Here is a 23,545-nt window from a genome sequence, read left to right as displayed (position 1 = left end):
GTTTGGTACTTTTAACAAAGCAAATTAATTTAAGGAAACTAAATATTTACCTACAAAAAGTCAAATAATTTGTTTACAACAAGCCAGAGATTAACCAAATGCAAAACAGTTGTTAATTTGCTGTTATGGAGATAATCAGACGCTATATTACTTTGTTTAGCAGACGCTATCCCACCACATCAATCGAGCCTTAATGGCCACACTAAATTTCAGGGAGAGTGATATAAGGGACCAACAATAATCCAGTCAGTAAGCAGATTAGTACAATTACAGTTCTAATTAGGCCACTAATCATTAAAGTAGTTTACCTCTCACTGAAATTATTCCTGCACTCTTTTGGCAAGAGAGGGCTAATTTCACCTGTCTGAGCAGGGCATTGTGCTGGTAAGGAGAGAATGTGGTCACTGCTCTTGACCAGAGTGACAGAGGAAGTGTCCACATTTTCTAGAGTCAGGAAGGTCTGAAGGGAGGGCATTTTACTTAGACTTTAAGCACTAAGCAGTGCTATACTGATATTTACAAGATTCACAGTTGAATTTATTAGTCTGTTAGCCTGAGCTGACTGAGGGTTAGGCAGTTTGAAGAAGCCCTGGAGAAGATTAGTACAGTTTCCTGAAGTAATAATTGCCTGGTCCAGGCAGCAGCAGGTGCATCACAACCACAAAACAACAGACAACCACAACTATAGTTTGATTGTGCTAATAACTTTTGTTAAATTGACAGTTTAATAAATATTCTTGGCATAACTGAGTGCTATCTGTAGCTGTCTGAGATAGGTGTTCTATCATGTGAATTCCACAATAAAGCCTTTCAAAAGGAGTTCAAAAATAATTTATTGGGTAAAAAATGTGGTGGTGGATGAAGATATATGTTGCATGCAATGGATGCTATAGTGTTACTGAGGCTTGGCGATGGTGCAAGTATTTACACTGCTCTGCTCTGGTCTTTGTGGTTTTGGAAGCATTCTTTTTAACACCTCAGGATAGGACAAATTTGTGTTTCATCTTGTGGGGAATGGGAACTAAACTAAGGTTTAGGACAGTTAGCAAGATGAGCTCTTGCTACTGTGGTATGCATTTCATTGGTGACTTCAATATTCCATAAAACCCACAATGCTACACATACCTCCTAGATGTTGCGAACTGTTAAAGTCAGGTCTGGTAGTGAGAGTTCAAGGGAACTTTGGTGGTCTGAACTCATGCATTTAATCTGATCTGCCACTAAAATTGTGTGTGTTTGAGTGGGGTCTCCATGTCTCCCCTTGGAAACAATGGGGACACTATCCAGTACATGAAATATAAAATTCCTGAAGTTGGGAGGATAGTTGTGGATGTCTGTAGAATGTTTTATGATTGCTTTCTTGTTTAGATGATAAACATGATATTGGAGTTGGGAAATGAGAAGTTTCTCTGTGCATTTGCTGCAAATATAAATGCTGGGTCAGAATGGATACAAGATTGAATGATGGTCCATCATCTGTGTGTCTGAGGGTTGTTTTGAGGCACCTGTCTCTCTTATAAGCAAAAAGCGGTTCTGTTCCCAGAGTGATGCTTACAGACTTATAGCCTAGATAGAGATAATCTAGTTGTTTATTTCAAATTATAATTTGTATTGATTTAGCATTTGTAGTGTCGATCACAATCATCCTTTTCCTGTGGATAGATTTTGATGGCTTTGGCACTACTCACTGTTTATTTTATTTATTTAACATTTGTTTACTGGGAAAGTCCAACTGGACACAGGTCCATTTACAGTGGAGGCCTGGGGAGAAAAGCTGCAACAATATGTAAACCAAACAAATATTATACCACAAGAAAAATTTCAGAGTGCAGGTCATCAATGAAATTACACATTGCAAAACATAAATAACCGAAGGAGATAACACATTAAAAATGTTAGCAAAATTTGTACATCAAGGAGTATACAGTATTGTAAAAAGTGGACTAGTTTATATTTTAGAAAACACAGTATAAAATTTTTGAGGAAGACTTGAAATGATTTGAGGTAATAGAGTAAATATATATATACATATATATATATATATATATATATATATATATATATATATATATATATATATATATATATATATATATATATATATATATATATATAAAAGGAAGAAGGCATAATAGGATAGTAATGTAAAGTGTAGATCTAAAGAAAGTCAGAGGGTGTGTATAAAAAGTGGAGAATGTAGAGTTAGTCAAGGGAGTAGCAAGACCAAACCCAGGACTTTTCAAAGTGAGTAAATGTAAGTTTTTTAAATTGTACTACGGTGCAGATGGAAGTGGGTAGTTTATTCCATATTTTAGGAATGATGTCAGAGAATAAGGATTTTTCAGCTGAGTTGTTAGCGTTGGTGGATTTAACTAGGAGTTTGTCACTGGAACGGAGTGTTCTAGTGGTGGTATATGGTTGTATAAGGTCTTGATGGGCTGGGGTTTTATCTGGTTCATGGAGTATTTTATGGGCAACATTTAGTTGCTTTTATTGGAGGAGCTGAGGGAGTTCTAGCCAGTTTAGTTGTCTAAGGGCTGTGCAATGGTGTGGTTTATAGGGTGGGCTTGCAGCAAATTTGACTATTTTATTTTGATATGACTCTAGTTTAGTAAGGTTTGATTTGCGTAGATTGGTTAGTATAGGAGAGGCATAGAGTAGGAGTGACGAGCTATGTCTGGGCAATGGTAGCTTGTGTAGATCTGGTTAAAAACGTCTTGTTTCTGTAAAGAAGGCCTAATTTTTTATGAAATTTTCTGATCGGACTATGTGGATATCAAATTTTAGATTGTTGTCAATTTTGAGCCCTAGCAGTTTGGTATGTGTCACAGGGGTGATAATAGTTTTGTTTTTGGACTCTAGGGTGAACTCTGGGAGTGTCATAGGTATTCTTGAGGGGTAGAAAAGGAGGAGTTTGGTTTTATTTGGGTTTAGAATGAGTTGAGAATTGGTAAGCCAGGATTCTACTGATGTACATGAGTTCTGGGTTATGGTGTGGAGGTCCTGTATGGAGGGGCAGAGCATATGAGGGTTGAGTCATCTGCATATTGTATCACAGATGCTTGGTGAGTGGAGGTGTCAAGCTGGTTGGTACAGAGGGAGAACAATAGTTGTCCTAAGATCGAGCCTTGTGGGACACTTAGGGAGACTGGGAGGAGAGTGGACAGGTGAGGTTGCCACAGTACAGCCTGTTGTCTGTCTGATAGGTAGTTTTGGAACCAGGTAACAGTGGAAGCACTAAGGTTTATGGAGGAGAGGACTTTGATCAGTTTGTTGTGGTTTAACATATTGAATTCTTTAGACATATCTAGAAATATGGAGGATATGAATTGTCACGAATTTCTAAGATGGTTGACTGTATTAGTAAAGGACATGAGGTCTGTAGTTGTATTATGATGAGGCAAAATCCATGTTGTGATTGATAACAGATTGTGGCTTGGGCAGTAGTTACTAAGTTCGGTTGAGTTGCCTCCTTTGTGAATAGGTATTATATGGGATATTTTCCAGATAGCAGGTACTATGCACTCTGACATCGATCTGTTTGAGTATTGCTACTGGGTAAGCTATTCCTTCAGCAGCTACTTTCAGAAATTCAGCTGGTAGTTTGTCTGCAGCTAAGGTAGTTGGTTTTAGTTTTAGAAGTAGTTTTTTTTTTTTTTTACAGTATTTACTGTTACCAGCTGTAGTGTAAATAGACTGAGGTTGTTTTGAGAGGGTTTACTGAGATGGGGAGTTATTGGGGCATGGCTAATGGAGTTGTTGTTTGTATTGGCTAGGGCTAGTATTGTTTCTGTAAAATAAGTATTAAATTGCATTGCTATGTTTTCAGGGTTAGTGGTAGAGGATGGAGTAGGTGTGGAGGTTTTGCCTGGAAATAGTATGTTATTAACTGCAACCCAGAATTTTTGTGGGTTATTATGGTATTTTTCTTGAATATTGTGGTAATTGATTTTATCCTGTTTGATGAGTTTTTTAACTTTGTTACGTAGATCTAGAAATGTTACTTTTGTGGATTGGGTTTTGTTTGTGGTATTATTTCCAGGCTTTGTCCCTGGTTTTGAGAAGGGAATAGCATTCTTTGCACAACCAGGGTGCTTAATTGTCTGTAACACTGATGGTTCTGGAGGGAGCATAGCAATCTAGAATCTCTAAAAAAAAATTTTTATTAAATGAGTTGACTGCTTCATCCAAAGGTAGCTGTTTGAGACATTCACATTTACAGCTTTTTATGGCTGCGACTAAATTTTGTGGGTTGAAGGAATTTTTGTTTCTGGTTATATGGTAATAGGTGTGGTTAGTTTGGAAGGTGTGGGCGTGCATGAGAAAAATTGGCAAGTGGTCACTTAGGCCATCTGGAAGACAGCCTGCCTCAGATGTTACTGAGGGATTGTTAACCAAAATCTAGTCAAGGATAGACTGGCGTTCGATAGTTTTGTCAGTTTTTGTATGGGATATGATAAGTTGTGTAAATCCATAAAGTTTAATTTGTGATGATGGATTCATAGCGGAACAGTCTTGCCAGTCAATATTGAAATCACCCAGCAGGACTGTTTCTTGTCAGTATGAATTAGAGGCTCAGTGAAGTATGTTTTGTAGTGCGTGGACATTATTTCCTGGTGGGATATACCTGCCTATAATGTTAATGAACTTTTTTTGGGTTGATTTTTAATTTAGTGAAGATAAGTTCTGGTTTTTGAATTTGGGGCTGTTGTTTTCCAGATAGTCTAGTGCTAGGTGTTCTTTAAACAAAATTGCAGCACCACCCCCATTTTTGTTTGACCTATCCTTGCATACTATATTATTTCCTGGGGCTAGAATTTCATTATTGCAGATGTTGGGTTTTAACCACATTTTGGTTAATAAGGCAATGTCAGGAGTATAGAGGGAGTAAAGCATTCAGGTCATGTACCTTATTCACAATACTTCTGACATTCATATTGAGAAACAGTATGGAATATTTATCTTTTCTGTATGGTAGTCTGGATGTTCCCAGGGGTTGGGTTGGATATTGTATCTGGTGAGAGGGGGGACCAGGGTTGAGATGCATGTCTCCAGAGTAGTTTATCTCCTTTGCAATGTGTAGTAGGAGTTTTGTAAACTTGTATTGTAGTTTGATGTGCTTATACTAGGTATGTGATTTACTTAGAGGGTAGGAATCTATATGGTTGGTAGTCTAGTGGGTTGGCATGGATCTGTTCTGAAGCTATGGTGTGGTTAACTGGGCTATCATGGGGGAGATGCAGAGGAGGTTTGGTATGGATGGTTATTGATTGACACTGGTAGTTTACAGCTGTTAGCAAGGACAAGAGAGATAGCAGGGCAGTAGAGATGAGGGGAATGCTAAATTTAGATTTTTTATTAGGATGGTTAATTTTTAGTGGAAATTTTTATTATTGTGTATGGTTTAGCTGCATTTGGGAATTATTTAAATGGTAAATAAAAAAAATAGCTGTTGTATTTGAGTAGGTGGTGCTAATAAGCTAGTTAGTGGTTAAATGGGGAGTTAGTATATAGAATGCTAGTATGTAGGGTGCAATTAGATAACTTAAGGTTGCTAAGTAGATTGGTTGGGGTTATAACCAGGTATCTGATTACTGGAAAGTGAATAGATGATGTAGTTGGAGTGGAGATTATGCATGTATCCTATTTGATGGATAGTGGATATCTATTGGTTGGTGGAGAGTGGGTGTGGTTGGGGATGTATAAATTGTAATTGAAATGGGGGTGGGTGGGAATGGGGGTAAGGTAGAGGAGTGGAGCCTGAATGAAGCAAGGGTGGAATGGAGCTGGCCGAAACCCAGTCGGTAGTATGGCCAGATTCAGGAGAGAAAGTAGCAATATTACATGCAACTGTGAGTATTTTGCCAAACTTTGTGTAAAAGAATATGATAACTACTGTTTACTTTTTTATGTTTGTTTTAATTAATTTAATTTTGTTTGGTTGTATTTTTCTTACTTGGGACTTAGTGTAGGGGAGTGAGGAACAAGGAGATTATGCTGAATGTATGGAGTCCGTTCGACTGCTCGCCACTTAATTAATGGGCACAGATTAATGGAACTCCACTAGAATTCAGCAGCAAAAGATAGGAAACATACATATTAGAGAAGACTCCTTTTCTGTGTAAAATTTTGTATGGCTTGTTTCATGGGTCGGGCAGGGAGCAACACAGGCAACCTTTATTTCAGTGGACTAGCTACCAGCAGGAGCTATGACTTTAACTACAAGGGAAAGAAAGAAAGAAGGGTGGTGAGTGGGGGAGAGAGAACAGAGAGGATAGGGGTATAGAAGGCAAGATGGAAGCAGCAGTCATAAATCACTAAACAACTTTTTATAAAGTGTTCTTCTTTGCAATTATGTACAACAGCATTGAATTAACTGGCTATCCTATGCTGTAGGCCTGCTCTGTGGGATCCTATGGCTCATTTTGATGGCGTCTTGAGGAAAGGCTCACAGATGTGTTCAGTCTTGTTCAGTTTGTAGCCTTTTTTTCTATTAAGTCTATGGTTAAACTGTCCAGGTTCTGGAACAGGTTGCTGACATTTTCATGAGTCTGGCTAATCTCACAGATTGGGAGTTGATTATTTTCCTTTTGGTGAATGCTGGTTACATCCTAGTACTAATTCATCCTGGTTGGTTTGAAGCAGGTGTCACTGAACAGCCTTGAGTTACTTGGGTTTTTATAAACTGTGATTTCCAGGACTGCTACCTTATGATGGTCTTTGTGGCTGATGAACTTCAATAAGTCCATTGATCTTTCAGTGTTTAAACTCACCTAGTCTGCCCAAGGTTGATTCCTATGTGGTGAAAATATTATCAATAAAGAGAAGGTAGCAGATTAGATCCCTTTGAATTGAGAGTTGTATGCAAGTTTGAACCACAGTGTTGACCAGTGTGGTGATGTCATGACTGACCCCATTGCAATGCCTTTATTCTGTTTGCAGCACCTCCCTCTAATTGTAAAATGGGGATTATGCTTTACATAGAAGTCTCTTCTGTGAGGTTCCCTGGCTTCCTTGTGGAAGTTTTCTAAGGCATTAGTACAGAAGTTATGGGGTAGCACTCTATAGAAATCCTCTATGTAGACAGTGACCTTTATGGTACTGGTGCTGATGTCGGTCTTGTTGATTTTATATCTAAAGTCTGACATTCAGGAATTTGGACAGTGTGGGCTCAACCAGTTGTTTCAGCTTTTTTTTTAATAGATGTGCATGGTCTTTTTGATAGACCCTCTACTGGGCACCACTGATTGGGAGTACTGTCATTATGGTTCTTGTGTGCTTTCATATCCTGAAAAAGTTCAGGATCTGATGGTGTTGCACTCTAAATCAAATAGTTGAGCTGACAACTTTTTTTGCTCATTTAGTTTGAGGATGGTCCTTAGGTTTTTAGTTGTTTGAGGATGGTCATTAGATTTTTGTATCTGTTTGGAAGTATTCATGACCGATTTCACTGTAATAGGTGGGATTGTCCAGCATAGCAAATATTTTCTACTGTACCTGGTAGTTCTGATTACAATTCTCCCTCCAATATTGACCTACAGAACTCATGTCAAGGCCTTGGTTGTGGTTCTTTGAGAACCATCTGTTCCTCTTAAGAGAGGCTGAATAATTTGCATGTGCATGGTTTGCTGTGGATAGTCTTAATTTTTTTTTTCACAACTGCCTTTAAAAGCTGTGAAGTTCTTGTTATGGACTGGATTAAGTCACTAGGTGTCACACATTTTTCTTTTCTTTGTGTTATCTGTGGAAGCTAAATTGTTGATTTTGGATGAACATTTCAAGTTCAGGATTGTGTCCACCATATCTGCTCTCTGATATGTTTATTATTGAAATCATCCCCTGTTTCTCCTGCTTTGTGTTTTTGTTGGTAGCATTATGTTGTGTTGGTTCTTTCCATTGTCTTGTTTCCTGGTCTTGGTCTATGGTAGGGTATGGCTCCTATTCATGTTTTCCTGCCTGTTCTAGTTCTGGAACTGGTGGATTGTTGTTGAGTTCCTAGGTATAAGTCTGCTCCTGTGGCATGGACACTTGAGTATACATTTTGATGGTAGACTGTGGACGTTCTGGACTGTTGTAGGCTGTTTTGGTTAATTCTGGGAGTTATAGGCTGTCTCAAGTCCACCTGGTTCTGTTGGTTCTGCCAGTCCTCCTTGATATAGACCCTCTTGTAGGGGTCCAGGGTTTCCTGTAGTTCAGATATCTTCATATTCATATTGACAATAAGATTGTAAATGTTTTCAGTCTTATTTCATTTGCACGTTTCTATAAGGAAGTTCATTTTTTAATTATCCTCTTCCCCTTCACCACACCCTGACTGACAAGCACGTCATCATATTTTTGAACTTAAGGTGGGTAGTTACTTTAATTCAGACTTCTGGAACACAAGTTGATCTTAGCACTATTCAGTTAAGAAATGCAATTTAGAGGCAGTGTTACTCTGGTATTGGCATAGACCTGAAGAAGTCTATCGTTCTTGAAAATAATTCAGTATATGAAAGCACTCATCTTTCACTTTAGTGGGTGAGTAAGCATTGCTTTTACTTCATCCAAACTGTGTTTTTATTTTTATTTTTCAGAGATATAACTACCCAAGAATTACTGCATAGGATAAGTGGATATCAGCTACTTTTGTTTATTTTTTCAATTTAGAAGATAACGCCTATTGTCTAGAGTAAGTAATGACAGAGAAAATGCAGTATATTAATACATAGTTCAAAACCTTTCAGAAACCTAATGGTGAGGTTAGCACATTATCATCTAGCAGGAGGACTCCTGAAAATGGACAAGATGAGAGTACATATGCTAGAAAGGTTTTACAGGCCAAAGATAATGAAAGAAGTTGAAAAGTTTTGTAGACTTTTTAACAATATCACTGGTAGATATTCTCCAAAGAACCCTCTTCAAAACAGCTTAATCTTCACCCCAAAAGATCCAAGCAGACTAGACTTGTTTTTTCCTGCATTCTCCAACATACCAAGCCTCAACATTACCACTGACTACCTTCTCCTGCCCCAAAAAGAAATCCTCACTGATTTTCCACCTATTTCAAAGCTATAGCTACCAAAAACATTAGCAAAACTCTAGACAATATACCTTCAGATGCATCCCCAGTGTGAAGGCCTCTATCCATGATTTATATCCCTTTGTAAAGAACATATCCTGACACCACTTAAACACCTCTGTAGCAACTGCATTATTAAAGGTATCATGCCCCAACAATAACTGTTAGAAATAGACCCATTCCTAAGACACCCAACCCGTCCTCAGTCAATGCCCTTAGGTCCACTTCAACCCTAGGGAAAATCTTAGAAAATCTGATCTGTGACCAAATCACCCAATATCTTCAAATACAGAAAATATCTCCTCAACAACATGGCTTCATGTCAGAGCATAGCACAATGAACACAGTATATATATATATATATATATATATATATATATAAAATTTTTACAGTTGAGATATTTCAAAATACGAATAAAAGCAACCTTACTGGAGCAATTTCCATTGACCTGACTAAGGCCCTTGATACACTGTCCTACATGACTCCATACTAAACATTGGGATCACAAACTTGGCAATAGTTTCAAAATTTTCTTTCAAGCAGATCCTTCTTCATGCATCTGGTCTCTTACTCTTCTAATATACCCCCTGTCAATAAAGTTGTCCCACAGGGATGTATGCTTTACAGAATATTATTCCCCTTATTCATTAACAAAGTTCCATCTGTTTATTTTATGTAGATAATATGATTATCTACAGGTCTGATCTCTCCTCCTCATTCCTTGCTGACCACATCTAATTAGACCTTTCTTCTCTTAATAACTTAAGCAGCATAAATTGTTTTTCAAATGTAAAAGAAACAAAGATAGCTCTGTTCAGAGCACCGCAAAATCTGAAAAAATTCCCTCTCCAGCTGTTTTTCTCCCCTCAGTAATAATGAAACCAGAATGTTAATATTTGCAGATAGCTAAGAGTACAGTTATATTACTTCCTCAATTTTCAACATCATATGAAAGTTAGCAAATGGAAAGTTATAAAACTATCGTTCTGGGCCAAATAAAAAAAAAACTTCAGCTTATTCTAGACCCCCCCCCCTCACCCCCAAGGTCGAACTACTATAGACAAAGAGGTGCTACTCCTACAACTTGAATATGCCTACCCTTAACCTCAGGGTACAATCTCCACCAGCAAAGGGGTCTATCTCCCACTACTTAAATATACTCTACCCCTAAATGCAATCACCTTGAAAAAAAAACACTGTAGCACCCTTGATAAAGATAAATTGCTTCTTATTCCCCAGTGAATGATACTTCTTGGGTCTATGATCAGCATGGAATGCTTACATATATAGCTTCAGGTTCCTTTCCTTCCCAAACTCCAACCTTGTCACCCCTTACACCTAACTAAAACAGATGGAGCACACTGTCTCCATTATTGCCTCAAGACTCTGGGAATCTATCCCCAAACAACTGAGACACCTCTTTTCCCATGTTAAAGAAGAAAAAAAAAACTAAAACCATGTTTTTTAGTAAGCAAAATGTAAATAAGTCAACAAGGGTAAAATGTCATAAATCTTAACTCATTCTATCCAGTACAACTCTTTTTTGAGTGTGTACCATTAACTCCTAGTGGGTGTGGCCTGAGCCTTTAAAAATGAAGTTATCACCTTACAATTCTAACAAATACTTATTGACAGAGGTCAAATATCAGTACAATTGGTTTGCCATCATGTATGCATTTACTTGTAAAATATTCTCTTAATTGCTTGGTTGTGTATTTATACACCCAGGTGCAATCTGGAAACTGTCTTCTTGGAGCAGTGTTCCATGCTGGTAAAACTCATTTGATCTCAATACCTAGTATAGATGTGCCATTTGGACATATTACTATGGACTTTGTAGGGTCATTGATAAAATCTAGCATTGGGTTTCTACAGAATTTGGTCATTTTGAACTATGCAATTAGGTACCCTGAGGCTATTCCCTGCATAAAACTAATGTTGAATATGTTACTAGGGAGTAAGTATTTTCTAGACTATGGATACCTAAGCAAATGCTCCCTGATTTAAGGACTGATATAATTATATAAAGTAAAACTCATTTTCCTCATAGTAATATGCATTTGATAGAAAAATATATATACTTTGGTAGAACTGTTTTTCCTCAACAGTAACAGAGGTTTGGTAAAATTGCTTTCTATGATAGTAACAGTGTGATATTTTTAGAACACAGCATCTGTAAGTACAGAAAATAAATATGTAGTAAACAAATATGATTAGCTTAACAGAATGTGTTTGTGTGAAACAAAAAGTATTATACTTCTGAATATGTTTTTATAACAAATAGCATAGACAATAGAGGTTTGTTGAACTATAAATAGTTGAATGTATAAAGATATTCAAGTGAATAAACCTGCTAAAGGGAAATGGCCAACATAGCAGAAAGTTAGAATATCCTATCAATGAAAGAACATATAGACCTGCTGAGAACTGTTTTTCCCTGCTTGAGAAAAGGATGCTGAAAAAGAATGCTTCAACACAGGAAAGGAATGTTTCATCAAGGACAAAGTTTGAAACTAGATAAAAGTGACTGTTAACCATCTGGTGGACATTTTGTAATATGAGTAATCTGAGGAAGTGCAGTGTATCTGACAGTAATCTGTGTTATAAAGAAAATGTTATAACCTTGACAGTAGTGCTTGGCTGGCTCGTTTCAATTAACAGTTCAGTATATGAATATACAGTTTTACAGTATTTAGCCTGTGTAACCTGTTGATAATTAAATTTAACAAAGATTCCATTTATGTCCAGAATAATGCACCAACTGTGCCAATGGATTATGGTCAAGAAATTTTAAAAAATCAGTGTACCATCCCACAGAGATGGGATAGTTGTGTTTTACTAAGCGTTAAATCCATAGTGAGGAAAAGCTATTGAAAATTATGTTAAAAACTAGGAATAGTTAATGCTCTAGCTCCCATTTATCATTAGAGAAGTACTACATGCCTTGACAGTGTTCAGTCCCTTTGAGTCACTATATGGCAAGCACCCGCATGGACTGTTAGATGTTGCCCAAGAAACTTATTAAGAAAAGAAAAACACATTTAAAAATATGATAGCTTATTAAACCATATTAATAGACAGGATAAAAGTAATAATGCCCATTGTATGGAAACACACAGATTGTAGGTTAACAGGTGCATAGCAGACTTGGAAGAGGAATGCATAGCTGGAGACCAGGTCTTATTTTTGGTTACCTCTCAAGAAACAAATGTTTATCTGAATGTCTAGGTCCATTTGAAACTCAGAAAAAAAATCAATTATATAAATTACAGGATTAGGCAGAGTGGGAAGAAAAGGTCAGAATATGTATACTGTCAATGTTCTTGAAACTACATAAAGAAATACAGACCTTCATGGTTAGTTTATTGGTAGAAAGTGAAAATTGGTGAAGAAAACTGACCTCCATGGCTCCAGTGCACATATATGAACTACTATTTAATCTACAGAACCTAGAGGTAATGCACTTACTTTTAAGAAATAGTGTTTTAGGAACTACTTGTCATAATTGATTTACTTCAACACTGTATCAAGGAGTAAAGATTAACATAAAACATTACATATCAGAATTAATGAATCACATTGAAAGGCTGTACAAAATGAAGCACAAAGATGCTTAAGATGGGAATAGGTTCATAGGTAGGTACTAGGCTATTGGCCCTAGGGCCTATAAAAGCCTAGCCAAAAAGGTACCCTAGCTTTCACCACCCAAGAAAATTATTTTCCTGTGCTTCTGTCAAGCAGAACCACAGACATGATCCCCAGGGTGAATTTCCTATTACCCATCCAATCAAGATTTTTCTTGAAGAGAGCTAATGAGGAGCTCTGTTTGACATAGATAGGTAGTCTGTTCTAGAGTATGGGAAGTCTCTGGGACAGGAATCTATCCCTCCAGCATGTTCTGTTTATTGTGGTGACAAGGTTTAGGTCCCTAGAGCGTGTAGCTTGGAGGGATTGGGATTTCTTTAAGTGGAGCATGTCCAACAGCTCTGGGTTTGACATAGCTTTGTATGTGAGGCAGAGATCGCCTCTGAGTAGGCGATATGCGACGGAGTAAAGCTGGAGTTTTTTGAGACAGTCTGCGTAAGACATCTGTTTGAGGTCAGTAATACTCTTTGTGAGGTATTTTTGCAGCCTTTCCAGTTGTTGTAGATGTCTTGTGAGGTACATACCAAAAGGGGCGTTGTACTCTATAATGGGTCTAATGAGTGATGAGTAGAGGAGAACAATGATCTCTTTTTCTGGATGAGAAACCTTTTGTGATGAGGTGTGCCATGTAGAAGCATTTCCTGACCACTGTGGCGATGTGATTATCAAAGGAGAGACTACTCTCCACCTGTGTCCCAAGGTCTCTTATCACACTTTCAGTGTTAAGTAGACTACCGCCTATGTGGTAGTTCATGGGTACAGAGTTTTTACCAAAGGGGATGACAGTGCACTTTTTGGCATTGAGTTTGAGACCATGTCTTTGACACCAGGCATCTGTCTCAATGAGGCACTTTTGTAGGATGTCCACATCGTTAGGAGTTTCAATTATGGCTCCTAGTTTGCAGTCATCTGCGAATTTAGTTAGCCAAAGACCTTCTGTGTTAGCCTGTACTTCAGAGAAGTAGATACCAAACAGGAGAGAACCCAGGCCTGAACCCTGTGGTACTCCACTTGTCACTGGTCTGAAGTCTGATTTGGAGTCTGCTACTTTCATGGTGTGGGTTCTGTCAGTAAGCCAGTTGGCAACCCATCTTGTGACATAGGGATTTATACCTAGTTTAGTGAGTTTATCTATAATTCCAGAGTGGGGGATGGTGTTGAATGCCTTGGCGAGATCTAGATAGGCTGTGTGAACCACCTTACCCTCATCTATGGCTTTGGTGACTACTTCAAAGAAGTCTATCAGGTTTAGGAGACATGATCTGCCTTTTACAAACCCAAACTGTGTGGGGTCCAGAGTTTGGAGATCTCCAATGTCTTTGCTTATGAGTTCCATGATGAAGTATACCCCTCACTGGTGAGATCAGATCATAAACTAATCATAAACTAATCTCGCTGGAGGTCCTCATCCCGCCCCCACCTGAAATAAAAAAGACCACAGTGAAAAACTTCTCAAAAGCCGACTTCACACTTCTAAAAACTAGTGTGGTCTCCTTTAAGGCCCCTGAGCCAGTGGTAAACATTACTCAAACCGCTGAATCACTTACAAATGCCTTCTACCAGCACCTAGAGGACTGCATGGATCAGGCAATCCCAAACAAAACTAAGACTCTTTGTACCAAAGGCAAGCATCCAGTCTGGTGGACCCCAGCCATAAACAAGCTCTACAACAAAGGAGGAAGCTACTACAAGATAGAGCAAAATCCTTGAAAGGTAAGACACCTTTGATCATTATAAGTAAAAAACTAAGAGCTCTCATAAAATCATCCAAGGCAAATTTTGAGAGAAAAATCGCCAAGGACTCAAAAGACAATCATAAGGCCTTCTTTAGCTATGTTAGAAACCTAGGAGGAAACTCCCAGATATGCTCAGAATTAGTTCAAAATGATGTGAAGATTACTGAACCTACACACATTGCCAACATACTGGCTGACAGGTTCAGTGCAAACTTCTCCCCCCCCCAAAAGGAGAGATATCTATACCAGAGGATTGTAGCCCCCCAAACATCTCCAACGCCCAGTTGAGAACTGCTCTCTCCAAAGCAAAAAACACAGCATCCATGGGACCGGATGATGTCCCGGCTGTGTGCTCCACGAACTCAATGAGGAATTAAACCCGCAGTTAGGACAGCTGTTTAATCTTAGCCTCACCTCAGGATACGTACCCAAGGAGTGGCGCATGGCAACTGTGGTCCCACTTCACAAGGGTGGTGCCTCCACCGACCCTGGAAATTACCGTCCCATTAGCTTGACAAGCCTTATCTGCAAAGCCATGGAGAGGATCATAATGGAACTCATAAATAAAGACATAGGGAACTTGCAGACTTTGGATCCAACCCAGTTTGGCTTTGTCAAAGGCAGATCATGCCTTTTAAACTTGGTTGACTTTCGAGACAGTCACCAAGGCCATTGATGAGGGAAAGGCAGTCCATACAGCCTACCTTGACCTGGCTAAGGCCTTCGACACAATACCCCACTCAGGTATCATCGAAAAACTCATCAGCTTGAATGTAAACCCATACATCACAAGATGGGTTGCAAACTGGCTAAGTGACAGAACCCACAGGGTCAGAGTTGCTGGAGCCATGTCAGACTCAAAGCCTGTCACAAGTGGTGTCCCACAGGGCTCAGTCCTGGGTCCACTCTTGTTCGGCATCTACTTTTCTGAAGTACAAGCAAACACAGGAGGGTTATGGCTGACAAAGTTTGCAGATGACTGCAAACTGGGCGCCATAGTCGAAAACACATCTGACACAGATATCCTTCAGAAGGGCCTCACAGAAGCGGATAACTGGTGCCAGAGCCATGGTCTAAAGTTAAATGCCAAGAAATGCATAGTCATACCCTTGGGAAAAACAAGGTTACCCCTAGCTACCATATAGGTGGCAATCCACTGAGCACAGAAGAAGTCATCAGGGATCTGGGGACCCAGGTTGACAGTAGCCTTTCGTTTGACACTCATGTTGCTAAAGTAGTTAGGAAAACCTTCTACATTGCCCACCTGATCATGAAGGGATTCACATCTAGATCAAGGGAGGTCATCGTCCCCTGTACTCATCACTCATTAGACCTATGATTGAGTACAATGCCCCATTCGGAATGTATCTGACCCGACACCTGCAGCAGCTGGAAAGGCCCCAAAGTTCCTCACCAAAAGGATAAAGGGTCTCAAAATATGTCTTATGCTGCCCGACTGAAAGAACTCCAGCTCTATTCAGTCTCATACCACTTGCTCAGAGGTGACCTGTGCCTGACATATAAGGCCATGTCAAACCCTGATTTGATGAATATGCTTCACCTCAAAAAGTCTAGATCCCTCAGAACCACAAGGGCGGGAGACTTAAACCTTGACACGGTTATTAATAGAACGTGCTGGAGGGACAGATTCATCACCCAGAGACTCCCTATGCTGTGGAACAAAATCCCGGTACATGTGAGGCAGAGCACCTCGCTGGCCTTGTTCAAGAGGAATCTTGACCAATGGATGGGGGATCGCAGATATACCCCAGGGATTACTTCAGTGTCACTGCTTGACAGAGGCACAGCAAAATAATAGGCATAGTTTTATTCAAACTAAAGGGGTGGTGAAAGCCAAATAACTATGGGCTAGGCTTATAAATGCCCTTGGGCAGATAGCCTAGTATGAACCTATGAACCTATGAACCTATACATTCCATGGCCTTGCAGACGAGGCTCGTCAGGCTAATGGGGCGGTAGTTCCCAAGGTCTGTTGTGGCCCCCCCCCCCCTTTGTGGAGTGGTATAACTGTCACAGTGCGCCATTCAATGAGCACAAAGCCTGAGGTGAGGTGATGATTGAACATGGTACTTAGGTGGGGTGCCAGTTGATTCTGTAGTTCATGTAGAAGACAGCCTGGGATGTTGTCAGGTCCCATGGATGCTGTGTTCTTGGCTTTGGAGAGTGAAGTTTTTACCTGTGCAGCCGTGATTACAGGAACTTTACATTCTTCTGGTATAAAGATGGGCCCTTTAGGGGGTGAGGGGGGGGTAAAGTTAGAACTGAACCTATCTGCCAGGATGTTGGCAATATCCGTTGGTTCTGTATATTTAGCGTCATTGTGCTGTAATGCAGAGCAAATCTGAGTGTTGCCATTGAGATTTTTGACATAGCTATAGAATGCTTTGTGGTTGTCTTTAGAATCAGTGGCAGTTTTGTTTTCATAACTAGCTTTGGAGGATTTTATGAGGGATCTCAGCTTCTTACTGAGGCTGACCAGGGAGTTCCTCCAATCATGGGATTTTACTCTATTTTTGCAACAGTTTCTTTCTTCTGTTGTAGAGTTTGTTTATGGCAGAAGACCACCAGATTGGCTTTCTTTTTTTGGAGGATAGCATCTTGATTCTGTTAGGGATAGCACGATCCATGCACTCGTGTAAGTGCTTATAAAGTGCATTTGTGTAGGATTCAGCAGTCATACCTCTATTGTCCATCTGCATGGGTGTCGTGAAGTTTGCCACTTCTGTCTTAAGAAGCATGACGTTGGCTTTGGAGAAATTTTTTACGGTTGTTTTCCTAATGGGGGGGTGGGAGCGGGATGTGGATGTCTAGGGTGATTAGCTTGTGGTCAGAACTGACCAATGAGGAGCTGACCTCTGGTGTGGAACACCGGTCACCCATGTTGGTGATGACCAGGTATAGGATATTGCTGCCCCTGGTGGGGGTGTGGATAAGTTGATCCAAAGCATTGGAATTGATGATTTCCAGAAAACGTTGAGCAAAAGAGCTGGTACATGAGTAGTTTTCCCAGTTAATGGTAGGGTAGTTGAAATCACCCATTATTAGAGTGTTGGGTTGTACCTTAATATTTTCCAGTGTATCAAGAAAAGAGGAGTGGGAATCCTGGAGCTTGATGGGGGGTCTGTAGCAAGCTACAATCTGGATTGTGGTTTTGCCCAGAGTTAGCTGAACTTGGATAATCTTGGATGCATTATGCTGAGCAACTAGCTTGGAGGTGTGGATATCCTTAATGAATATGGACACGCCTCCACCTTTAGTATTTTGGTCTGGGTTTGGTGGCTGAAAGGTGTGGTATGAATTATAGCCTGGTAATGCAGGGGTGCTCTCTGGAGCTTTGAACCAGGTCTCTGTCACTGCACAGATGTCAATGTTCTGCATTTTAAGGAGTGCCTCGAGTGAGTGCATTTTGAGGTTTAGACTTCTAGCATTGAGTAGCATTACCCGCAGATTTTGCTTGCTTGTACCTGTTATGGTGGTGAATTTGTCATTTGAACCTTGCCTAAAAAAGGCACTATAGGGGTGGCAAGAGCCTTTGCCAGTATCCGGAATCCCAAGGGTGACAGGTGCAGGCCATCTCTGGCAAAGCAGCGTGGTCTGTCAATCATGTCATCCCAGGCAGACAGATACTGGATTCCCTTAGAATGACACCAGAAGCATAGCCAATTGTTAAAGTCAATCATTTTGTCCTTGTACTGTGGTGTCATTCTGGGTGATGGCAGGAAGCTACTCATGGCTAGGGTCATACTGGCCTGGGCTACAAGATCGGAGAGCTCCTCCATGTCTCTTTTCATGTAGTCCAGGGAGGTACGTCTCAGGTCATTCACACCAGCAGGATAATGACAGAGTCATATTTGTACTTGTTGTGGAGTGACCTGAGTGCATGTGTTATGTGGAGGATCCTGGCACCTGACAGGCAGCTGACAGTAACTTTTTCCTTGTTTTGCCTGGTGAGTGGAACATCAGTGTGCCTGACTATAGAGTCACCTATGACTGGAGTGTTGGGTACGTTATGCCTTATGGGCTGTAGTTGAGTGGCACACTGAGTATGTGGGCTATGTGTCATTTGGGTAGTGTTGGGGGGTGGAGGTTGCTTGCATTTCTGCTTTGGAGGTCTCTGTTGTTTGGGCAGATTTGTACTGAGAGCCTCCGCGAATGTAGGTGTGTGTTTTGTGGTTCTGTGTGTGTGTTTTGGTGGTGTAGGCTTTGAGGGACTATGTGATGAGTGTGGTGCGGTGCAAGTGTTTACCTTCTCCTTTTGACTGACTAGGCCAGTCTTTGGTGAAGAGAGCTTTGCTTCCAGTTTGGCTATATGAGTGCATCTCTCACAGGTCATAGTGTTGGGTGGTAGGAGGAGAGGGTTGTCTGTGTACATGAGGCAATTGCTGCATTGTCCCAAGATGCCCAGATTCATCAGGTAGACAGGAGGAAACACCAGGAGCTGACCTTTAGACATGCCTGAATAGGTCCTTATTTATTAAGTACTAAAAACTGTTTTCCTCTAGACAAGTGAGAAAAGTTGAGTGCTTTAGTAATTTGTAACTTATTTAGTGCTTACGAGTTCTGAAAAGTGCTGAGATCAAAGAAACAGATGAGTGCTAAAACTAAAAAGCATGTTAATTGCAAGGGAAATTTTGAAGAACAGACTTTATGGCACCAGGAATAGTTTAACCCCATTTAAGTGGGGGGGGGCTTAGGAGCTCACAAACAGTCCTGGACACAGAAAATCCGTATCTGACCTGCCACAGGAAAAGGGGGAAGCAAGCTTAGATTTTTTTTTTCCAGTTAAGTGGAAATGGAGAAAGCTGGAACAGAAGTTAATTCAACGTTAAGAATCTGAGTGGGTTGGCCTTCACAAATGTACTCTATTAGATTGAGTGAACTAATGACATTAGACAGGGGGGAGTGTCACAGATCAAATATACAGTATGGGCGGGCAACTGCAAAGCCACCAAGTATAAGAACACAAAACACTAGGGAGGGTGGGTGAAAAAAATTATAGTTCCTAGCTGTAGCCACTAAATGAAAGTTTTAAACAGATCAAGGAGCAGACTCGAGAATGCTTTTAACTGTAACAGACAAAAATGCACAGATAAGCTCGGATAGAGCACTCCCAAACAGAAAATACAACTCTCAGTATGAAAAAAGCAGTTTACAGTTAAGTAATGTTAAAACAGTATAAAACAGTACATAAATGCAGTGAAACAGTAAAAAAAGCTTTATAACAGTGCAAAAATATAGTAGATCAACTGTATAGAACAATTATAAGCGTTTCAGAAGTGCAGTTCAGTGAAATAAGTGTAAGAAATAACTTAGCCTGCTTTTGGAATATTAAGGAATTTCCACTTATGCAATGCAATCCAGAGCCTGACAATACAAGCAGAACCTTTATAAGACACAGGGTTTATATAGCAGTAAGAATGGAGGAGTTGGAAGATCAGATTACTACTCAGCCCCTGCTATTACCCAATCACTCGTACTACAGATGGTCAGGAGGCCTTGTTACTCTCAATAATAATGAAGACAATCAGCAGAAAATGGCTGCCAGAAACACAGGAAACTCAAACAAAACTTCCAGCCTAGACAACAGGCCTCTTATCAAGATTATGCCACCTGAGCAGAACATAGAAACCTCACTTTAAAAGCATAGAAAGAACACCCACAAAGAGAAAATATGTCTTAGTATGAAAAAACAGTTTACAATTGAGTAATTTAAATAAAAAAAGCAATTATAGTAATGCACACTATGACAGAGGAGTCAAAATTGAGAGGAACAGGCCCATATTGTTGGTCTCAAAGCTTGACGAAACAGTCAGGTTCTGTAATGCTTTTAGGAAGCTGAACAGCATTTCAATGTTTGACAACTACCCAATTATTTGGGTTGATGAAATGATAAAGAAGTCGGTGGGAAGGCATGATTCTTGGCAAAAGAAAAGGCTTATTTCAGCATACACTGCTTCCTTTTGGACTATATGGTACCTCTGTGATCTATCAGATATTAACTGTCAAGGTCTTAAAGCCCCATGTTAAATATGCTTCACTTAGTTAATGTCTTATATAATGTCTTCATATACTCAGAAGACTGAGACTGCCATCTCCTTGAGGTATAAGCTGGACTGGACTCCCTGAGACAAGGTAAGTTGACTGTTGATGTCTCTAAGCGAAAGTTGGACATGAAAGTTAAAATATTTAGGGTGTGTGATAAAAAGGGCAGTTATTAGGTCCCAGAAAGACAAAAAACAGAAGCAGTGAGAAACTAACCCTTTCAAGGTGCTAAGAAGTAAATTATGGTAACTTTAAGGTTAGTGCTACCATCAAAAGTTTGTACCCCATTCACATTAGTTTGTTTATTTATGTATGTATTTACCATTTGTTCACCATACAGTCTGTTGACTCTCTTCATCCATGACCTGAGCTCAAAAAGCAAAAAATACATCATGGTCTTTCAATCAGCAATATTATTTAGAAAATGAGTACATAGCTAAATCAGAATATAGCAACATTGAATGCAGATAGGGTAAGGTTGTGTAGGAAGCCCCACACCTTGATGCCTACATCAATAACCTGTCCTTTCACAGATCTGACAAAAAGGAAGTTGTCTCAAAGTAAACTGGATGCTACAGGCAAATATTGTTTTCACAGTTTGTTAGCCTCTCTGGATTTAAGCAAGCCATTCATAATCTGTAGTGGTGCATCAGAGAGAGGTTTAGGGGCAGTGCTGTCACAAACTTTGAGGATGGACATCCTGGATGTCTCCTGAATTACAAGATAAGTAGAGCAAAAGCCACATGTTCTTCTACCGAGAGAGGATGCTTGGCAATCAGTTTGGGAACTTTCTTCAAAAAAATATTACTGTCAGAGAAATGACTTCATGTTGGTTACAGACCATGCCTCCTTGATGAGGCTATACCAACAACAACACAGAAAGATGACGCTGTGTAGGAGTACACTCATCTTATTGCCACTTAAATTAGCAATAAAGTGTATACCAGTCTCAATTCACCACAGTGGAGAGGTCTTTCTAAGGTGCATAGACTATCTAGAGTGCCTGAAACTGCCAGTTTCAAGTGCTGGGTATTTTAGCATATCAAATGAAGTAGAACTGACAACATTTATATTTATTTATTTAACATTTGTTGACACAGAAAGTACGACTTAGACAGAGCCTATTTTCAGCAGAGGCCATGGAGAAACGGTCCAGATGCATGTCTTTGGAATGTGGGAGGAAACCAGAGTGCCCGGAGGAAACCCACATAAACACAGGGAAGGACATGCAGACTCCGCACATCCAGCTGACAATCGAACCAGAGAATCTGTTGCTGTGAGAAGACAGCATTAACCACTGTACCACTTGCCACCTGATGTAAATATATAATGTACGCCCGATGTAAATATATAATGTAACAATGGGCATGCAATGTAAATTATGTTGCAAATGTATTCAAAACTGTTGTGCCATTTTTTGTAAATAAAACTGCCAATTTAGAGCTATTCCTTTATGAAATGCAAGATCCTTGCTGTATTACAGTAGGTTTGCTACTTGATGAAGCCCGTCAATAGTGTATAAAAAAGAGGGCTGAAGTTAACCAGTTCAAAGTCATTGGCCCTTCCTGGAGGATGATTTTATTGCCAGAGCAGTGGTTTGGTGTGAAGCACTGCAGAATAAAGTCAGACCTGGTTGAAGATATAAAGTACCACAGTTTCTTTCCCATCTAAGGAAATCTAAGGAAACTCAGAAGAAAGATATCTATTGAGAAAATTTGGCTACAGAGTACCATGCTTAAAGGTTTTTCAAGTTGTTCTGCTATTTTCTACATGGATGTTTGGAAAACATCTGCATTTTTCTTTAGTTGTATTCATTAAAACCATATTATTTTAAAGACTGGTAGTTTCTGCTGCATTTTTATATTACACAAAATATTCTTCTGTAGTTTTATATTCCTTACAAATGCTTTACAGCTGGACCATAACAGCTCTTATTAACATTTGTATATATTGTTCTCACATTCCTTCATTGAATGCATAATGCATTTTTAACTAGTATTATATTTATGTAGGATGACTTTTATAGAGCCATTCTGGTTACTGAAAAAGACCATAGTTGGTTGGCATCAAAAACTGAAACAATACTAATTTCATGAACTCCAATCTTACCGAGGCTTGGGATGGGGTCCATTCTTGTCATGGTATTTTAAACCCAAAGCACTTGGAAAAATTCAAATGGCAAAAATCATGAAGAAAATAATAGTTAGTTGACATCCATAGTTTAAAAGGGCTTTTACGTTTATATGCAAGAATGCCTTCTGAAATGGTATTTTCTCAGTTCAATTTGTAATGTAGAAGTCAGTAATAGTATTACTACTGAGTGCATGTTTTCAAGCTTTCCTTAAATAGGTTTTACAAGCATTTAATATTGGTTTAGACACAATATTTAATGTTGCAAAATTTGGTCTTGCATTCAGTTCATTATGTATACTTTTATCATTTACTGGAAAAAATGCAAATGCACATAAAGTAATTTTACTGTTCCACAGTGATATGACGATGATGCTCCAACTGCTTATCGGCAGACATGTAAATGCATTGCATCAGTTACAGTAACAGCTGTCATTTGATGATTTTTTTTCTCAAGGTTACAGTATACTTTTCATGTATGTCAGAACAGTCATCCAACCAAACTTTTATCTTATGTCCTTGTAGTGAACCACTCTAGGCTCAGGTTATGTGCCCAAAGGCAATGGTGACTTCTTGCCCTGACTTGATTCACCGTTTCCTATAGTTTAGCCCTAGCTTGATACCTTTAAACTGTTTTCTACAAAAAGTCACACATTCGAGATTACCTGCCATCAGGCTAAGCTTGTGCTGGTTTTACAACCTACAGTGCCTGCACTGCTTTGTATGTATGACTTTTACTGTACCTGTTATTTTCTTAGTTATGCATTAACAATCTGTGACTGAATCACGATTTTACCTCAACTATAGAGATTCAATATGTTTATTAAAGTTCTTAGGTGAAACCAAGCTAACTGCCCTGAAGGGCCATTTTAAGACTACTCAGTAACCCAAGCTCATAACCCAAAAATT

Source organism: Protopterus annectens, chromosome 1.part0 (genome assembly GCF_019279795.1).
Source record: "Protopterus annectens isolate FY-2018-M chromosome 1.part0, PAN1.0, whole genome shotgun sequence".
NCBI lineage: Eukaryota > Metazoa > Chordata > Ceratodontiformes > Protopteridae > Protopterus > Protopterus annectens.
The sequence above is the reverse complement of the archived record's forward strand: the minus strand, read 5'-3'. Positions refer to the sequence as shown.